The sequence below is a fragment of the Arachis stenosperma genome, chromosome 6, assembly GCF_014773155.1.
Source record: "Arachis stenosperma cultivar V10309 chromosome 6, arast.V10309.gnm1.PFL2, whole genome shotgun sequence".
NCBI classification, from domain to species: Eukaryota; Viridiplantae; Streptophyta; class Magnoliopsida; order Fabales; family Fabaceae; genus Arachis; species Arachis stenosperma.
In genome coordinates this window covers 29215756-29222518 of record NC_080382.1, presented here as the reverse complement: position 1 = coordinate 29222518, position 6763 = coordinate 29215756, and the positions used below count along the sequence as shown (strand labels likewise).

The 6763-nt window shown below is 39.0% G+C and overlaps 1 non-coding gene across 1 annotated transcript; it reads left to right on the top strand.

The window, feature by feature from the left end:
* Positions 1-226: 226 nt before the first annotated feature.
* LOC130938240 (small nucleolar RNA R71) lies at positions 227-334 on the top strand. Its single transcript, XR_009069413.1, has one exon. It is a non-coding gene; the product is annotated as a small nucleolar RNA R71 (small nucleolar RNA).
* Positions 335-6763: the final 6429 nt, after the last annotated feature.

The window sequence follows — 6763 nt, the reverse complement described above, 5'->3', positions numbered from 1 at the left end:
TCAGAGTGTCAATCTCAAGAACTCCTTTCTTCTGACTAGTCCCATTGTTCACAGGATTCCTTTCAGAAGTGTACATGAATTGGTTATTTGCAACCATTTCAATCAATTCTTGAGCTTCTGCAGGCGTCTTCTTCAGATGAAGAGATCCTCCAGCAGAGCTATCCAAGGACATCTTAGATAGTTCAGAGAGACCATCATAGAAAATACCTATGATGCTCCATTCAGAAAGCATGTCTGAAGGACATCTTCTGATTAATTGTTTGTATCTTTCCCAAGCTTCATAGAGGGATTCTCCATCCTTCTGTCTGAAGGTTTGGACTTCCACTCTAAGCTTACTCCATCTTTGTGGTGGAAAGAACTTTGCCAAGAAGGCATTGACTAGCTTTTCCCAAGAGTCCAGGCTTTCTTTAGGTTGAGAATCCAACCATATTCTAGCTCTGTCTCTTACAGCAAAAGGGAATAGCATCAGTCTGTAGACCTCAGGGTTAACCCCATTAGTCTTGACTGTGTCACAGATTTGCAAGAATTCAGCTAAGAACTGATGAGGATCTTCCATTGGAAGTCCATGGAACTTGCAATTCTGTTGCATTAGAGAAACTAATTGAGGCTTAAGCTCAAAGTTGTTTGCTCCAATGGCAGGGATAGAGATGCTTCTCCCATAGAAATCAGGAGTAGGTGCAGTGAAGTCACCCAGCACCTTCCTTGCATTGTTGGCATTGTTGTTGTTTTCGGCTGCCATGTATTCTTCTTCCTTGAAGAATTCGGTTAGGTCCTCTAAAGAGAGTTGTGCCTTGGCTTCTCTTAGTTTTCGCTTCAAGGTTCTCTCAGGTTCAGGGTCAGCTTCAACAAGAATGCCTTTGTCTCTGCTCCTGCTCATATGAAAGAGAAGAGAGAAAGAAAATGTGGAATCCTCTATGTCACAGTATAGAGATTCCTTGAAGTGTCAGAGGAAAAGAAAAATAGAAAGAAGAAGGAGAAGAAGAATTCGAACTTTAATTAGATAAGGTTCGAATTGTGCATTTAGAAGGAGTGGTACTCCATAAATAGAAGGATGTGGGAAGGAGGGAAGAGAATTTTCGAAAATTCAATTAAAAGATTTTGAAAACATTTTGAAAATTTGATTGATAATTTTCGAAAATTAAAAGTGAAAAAGAAATCAAGTGATTTTTGAAAAAGATTTTGAAATTAGAAATTAAAAAGATTTGATTGAAAACTATTTAAAAAAATGTGATTAAAAAGATTTGATTGAAAAGTTATGGTTTTAAAAAGATGTGATTGAGAAGATATGATTTGAAAACAATTTTAAAGGATATGATTTGAAAACAATTTGAAAAGATGTGATTTAAAAAAATTGATGACTTGCCTAACAAGAAAAGATATGATTCAAACATAAAACCTTCCTTAATAGAAAAGGCAAAAAATGTTCAATCAAATCATTAATTGTTAGTAAGTATCTTTGAAAAAGGAAAGAAATTGATTTTGAAAACATTTGATTGAAAAGATATGATTTGAAAAAGATTTGGTTTTGAAAAACTTTGAAAACTTGAAAAAAGATTGATTTGAAAATAAAATCTTCCCCCTAGCACCATCCTGGCGTTAAACGCCCAGAATGGTATACATTCTGGCGTTTAACGCCCAAAATGCTACCTTTTTGGGCGTTAAACGCCCAACCAGGTACCCTGGCTGGCGTTTAAACGCCAGTCTGCCTTCTTCACTGGGCATTTTTGAATGCTCAGCTTTTTCTGTATAATTCCTCTGCAGTATGTTCTGAATCTTCAATTCTTTGTATTATTGACTTGAAAAGACACAAATTAAAAATATTTTTGGATTTTTTAATAATCAAAATGCAACAAGAATCAAATAACAATGCATGCAAGACACCAAACTTAGCAGTTTGTGTACTACTGACACTATATGAGACACATAAATACTCAAGCCAAAAGAATTCAAAGATTAGAGTAAGAAATCATCAAGAATTACTTGAAGATCCTTAAGACACATGAATGAATGCATGCAATTGACACCAAACTTAAGATGAGACACTCGACTTAAGCAAGAAACAGCAAATATTTTTTTTTTGGTTTTTATGATTTTGTAAATTTTTTTGTGTTTTTCGAAAATTAAGTGGAAAAAGGTATCAAAATTCTTAATGAGAATTCCAGGAATCAGTGCAATGCTAGTCTAAGACTCCGGTCCAGGAATTAGACATGGCTTCACAGCCAGCCAAGCTTTCAAAGAAAGCTTTGGTCCAAAACACTAGACATGACCAAAGGTCAGCCAAGCCTTAGCGGATCACTGCCCCAAAAGCAAAATTGATGAAAATCATCAAGCTCTTGTGGTGATAAGTTGAAACCTCGGTCCAATCAGATTAGACATGGCTTCTCAGCCAGCCAGATTTCAACAAATCATCATGAAACTCTAGAATTCACCTTCAAGAATTTCGAAAAAAAATACCTAATCTAAGCAACAAGATGAACCGTCAGTTGTCCAAACTAGAACAATCCCAGGCATTGTTACCAAAAGCTTGCTCAAAACTTGAACAATCCCCGGCAACGGCGCCAAAAACTTGGTGCGCGAAATTGTGAACAATACTTTTTCACAACTCTCATAATCCCCGGTAATGGCTCCAAAAGCTGGGTAGCTCAATACCATGGCATTACACAACTTCGCACAACTAACCAGCAAGTGCACTGGGTCGTCCAAGTAATACCTTACGTGAGTAAGGGTCGATCCCACGGAGATTGTTAGCATTGAAGCAAGCTATGGTCATCTTGTAAATCTTAGTCAGGCAAACTCAAATGTATATGATGATGAACGAAAATAATATAAAAGATAAAGATAGTGATACTTATGCATATCATTGGTGTAAGAGCTTCAGACAAGTGTATGAAGATGCCTTCCCTTCCGTCTCTCTGCTTTCCTACTGCCTTCATCCAATCCTTCTTACTCCTTTCCATGGCAAGCTCGTGTAGGGTTTCACTGTTGTCAGCAGCTACCTCCCATCCGCAGTGAAAGCTAATGCACGCACTCTGTCACAGTACTGCCAATCACCGGTTTGGTTCCCTCCCCTACCGGAATAGAATCCCTCTTTTGCGTCTGTCACTAACGCCCAGTAGGTTACAGGTTTGAAGCACGTCACAGTCATTCAATCATTGAATCCTACTCAGAATACCACAGACAAGGTTTAGACCTTCCGGATTCTCTTGAATGCCGCCATCAGGTCCTGCCTATACCACGAAGATTCCGATTAAAGAATCCCAGAGATATTCACTAAGCCTCAGATGCTTGTAGAACAAGAGTGGTTGTCAGTCACTTTGTTCATGGGTGAGAATGGTGATGGGCATCAATCATCACCTTCATCAAGTTGAAGAACAAGTGATATCTTGGACAAAGAACAAGCGGAATTGAATGGAAGAACAATAGTAATTGCATTAATACTCGAGGTACAGCAGAGCTCCACACCTTAATCTATGGTGTGTAGAAACTCCACCGTTGAAAATACATAAGAACAAGGTCTAGGCATGGCCGAATGGCCAGCCTCCCAAAGGTCTAAGATAGCATAAAACGAAGATAGCTACCAAAAGTCTCTCCAAATACAATAGTAAAAGGTCCTACTTATAGAAAACTAGTACATAGATGAGTAAATGACATAAAAATCCACTTCCGGGCCCACTTGGTGTGTGCTTGGGCTGAGCAATGAAGCTTTTTCGTGTAGAGACTCTCCTTGGAGTTAAACGCCAGCTTTAGTGCCAGTTTGGGCGTTTAACTCCCAATTAGGTGCCAGTTCCGGCGTTTAACGCTGGAATTTCTTGAGGTGACTTTGAGCGCCGGTTTGGGCCATCAAATCTTGGGCAAAGTATGGACTATTATATATTGCTGGAAAGCCCAGGATGTCTACTTTCCAACGCCATTGAGAGCGCGCCAATTGGGCTTCTGTAGCTCCAGAAAATCCACTTCGAGTGCAGGGAGGTCAGAATCCAACAGCATCTGCAGTCCTTTTGAGTCTCTGGATCAGATTTTTGCTCAGGTCCCTCAATTTCAGCCAGAAAATACCTGAAATCACAGAAAAACACACAAACTCATAGTAAAGTCCAGAAAAGTGAATTTTAACTAAAAACTAATAAAAATATACTAAAAACTAACTAAAAGATACTAAAAACATACTAAAAACAATGCCAAAAGCATACAAATTATCCGCTCATCAGGCAGCTATAACCATGGATGGCAGGATAACTCTAACCAAGGTTGGAGAGATAATTCTAACCAGGGTTGGAGGGATAATCATAACAGAGGAGGCAGAGATAACAATGGACATCAGAGGTGGAATAACAATAATAACTTCAGGCAGCAGAATCAGAATCAGGCCTACAGGGCACCTCATCTAAGACAGCCTCAAGCATCTCAGCAGACCTCTTGGATCACTTATCCCTCTTCATCTCCTAATGATGAGTTACTACAATCTATTGATCGGAGACAATAGGCCATGGAAAACAACCTTACTTCTACTCTGAATGGTCTGAATTCTACTTTACAAGCCCTTGTTTCATAGATTGGATCACTGAACAACTCCAACAACCAGTCCTCAAGCTCTGGTGGACTCCCCTCTCAACCATTACCCAATCCAAAGGGTGCCATAATGCCATCACTCACCACATTGCAAGAGAGGAATCAGGAAGAGCCAAACCCACCAGAACACGCCTCAGCTGAAGAGGTAGTGGAAATAGAAGATATTGAGGAGGAAAAGGGTATACAGGACATGGCTGAGGAAGAAGACGCTAAATCACATGAAGAAGCACCAAAGGGCGCAGACACTGTAGAAAACGCCATTCCTATTCCATATCCACAACTTGCAAGGAAGCCCAGGAAGCAGTTGGAACCTGATCCCAAAATGGTAGAAATATTCAAAAAGGTTGAGGTAACTGTTCCCCTTTTTGATGTTATTCAACAGGTACCTAAATACTCAAAGTTTCTAAAGGATTTATGCATACATAAAGACAAAATTAATGAATTAGAAACTATTCCTTTAGGTAGTTCTATATCTGCTTTAATGGGAAATATACCTGAAAAATGTAGTGACCCAGGCCCATGCATGGTTAACTGTACCATTGGAGGTGTGATATTTTCTGACTGCATGTGTGATTTAGGAGCATGTGTTAGTATAATGCCTTTGTCTGTATATGATGTTTTGAGGCTCCCCCCTTAAAAAGGTCGGCAGCTCATTTTGTGTCGGCAGCTCATTTTGTGTTAGCAGATAAAAGTATTATTATAGTGGCTGGAGTTGCTGAAGATGTATTAGTGGGTATTAAAGGTCTCACTTTCCCCATTGATTTTTACATCCTGGAGATGCCCCAAAATGACTCAGAGAAGCCATCATCAATCCTACTCGAAAGACCTTTCTTGAAGACCTCGAAGTTCAAATTAGATGCTTTTGCAGGAACATACTCTTTTGAAATAGATGGCCGAGTAGTAAGCTTCAAGCTGAATAGAGTTATGAAGAACCCTCCAGAAGATCGTTCTATCCTCCAGTGTGACATCATAGATGAAACCGTAGCTGAAGTTCACCAGGAGGAGTTTAAAGAGAAGTACATAGGATGTAACAACCCTAATTTTTGAGTACGTGAGATCTTTTCTAAAGATATGGAGAACTCCGGAGGATCGGTGAAAGGAGAACCTTTGATATATCATCAAGTATCTCAATCCTCATTGTCATTATGTCATCTTTAAGCTAGAACCTTTTCCAAGGCAAGCTCGATAACGCGGACACGAAGAACATAGTTTTTGAACCGTATCGGTTAGGAGTTTTGATCCGGTTTTTCGTAGATAGTCTCAGTTTGACGAACTGGACTCGATTCATGAGAGAAGAGAGATAATAGGGTAATATTATCATTATATTAGTAATAAAAGTTTCTTGAATGATATTATAAGGTTACCTGGTCAGTTTTAGTTAAAAACAGAAAATCGGTTTAACCGGGTTCACAGTTTACTGGTGCAGCTTAGCACCAGCACTCTCTGATGAATTTAGCAATGCTAAGGCCTCATTATACATGTTCTATTCTCATAATAAATATGTTACTAGTGTCATTTATGCTAGTAGCTCAGAAAATAATTTTTAGAGATGTTTTTTCAAGTGTTCCGATACATCTAGTTTTAGTAGTTATACACCTGAGATATTTTAATATTATTTTAATCCACCTCCAAGCCAACCAATCACAACTCACCCTACACCCCCAAAACCCCCAAGGCTTCCTCATTTGCTCATTGTGGCCGAAAATAACCAAGAGAAAAAGGAGAGAAAGTTCTTGGTTCATAAATCTTCAAAGCTTGATTTCTTCTGAACTAAAACTCAAATCAAAACTCCAATTTCACCAAAATGATCCTCTCTTCTTCCTCTACATAACCATGTGACTTATCAAGACTGGAAATAAGGTGAGATGGCTGTCTCCCTCCCTCTTCAATTCGGTTTTCAAGGAAAACCATGCAAAACATGTGTTTTCTTGATGTTTTTCCTTAGGAATCATGCTTAACTTGACTTGAGGGCCAAGAAACGTTAATTTCCAGCAAGTCTAAGGTGAGATATCTCTTCCTAACGTGCTGAGGGAGATTTGGTCAGTTGAGAGTTTGTGGATTTAAAGTTGTTCTTGATGTGTTTTAGGAGGAAAAAGTGCTTAAGGACCACCTGAAAGAGTAACCGGATTTGAAGCAGCAAATCAAGGTAGGGTGTCACGAAATTAATCTTGATTATTTGTGTTTGAGATGTGTGAAT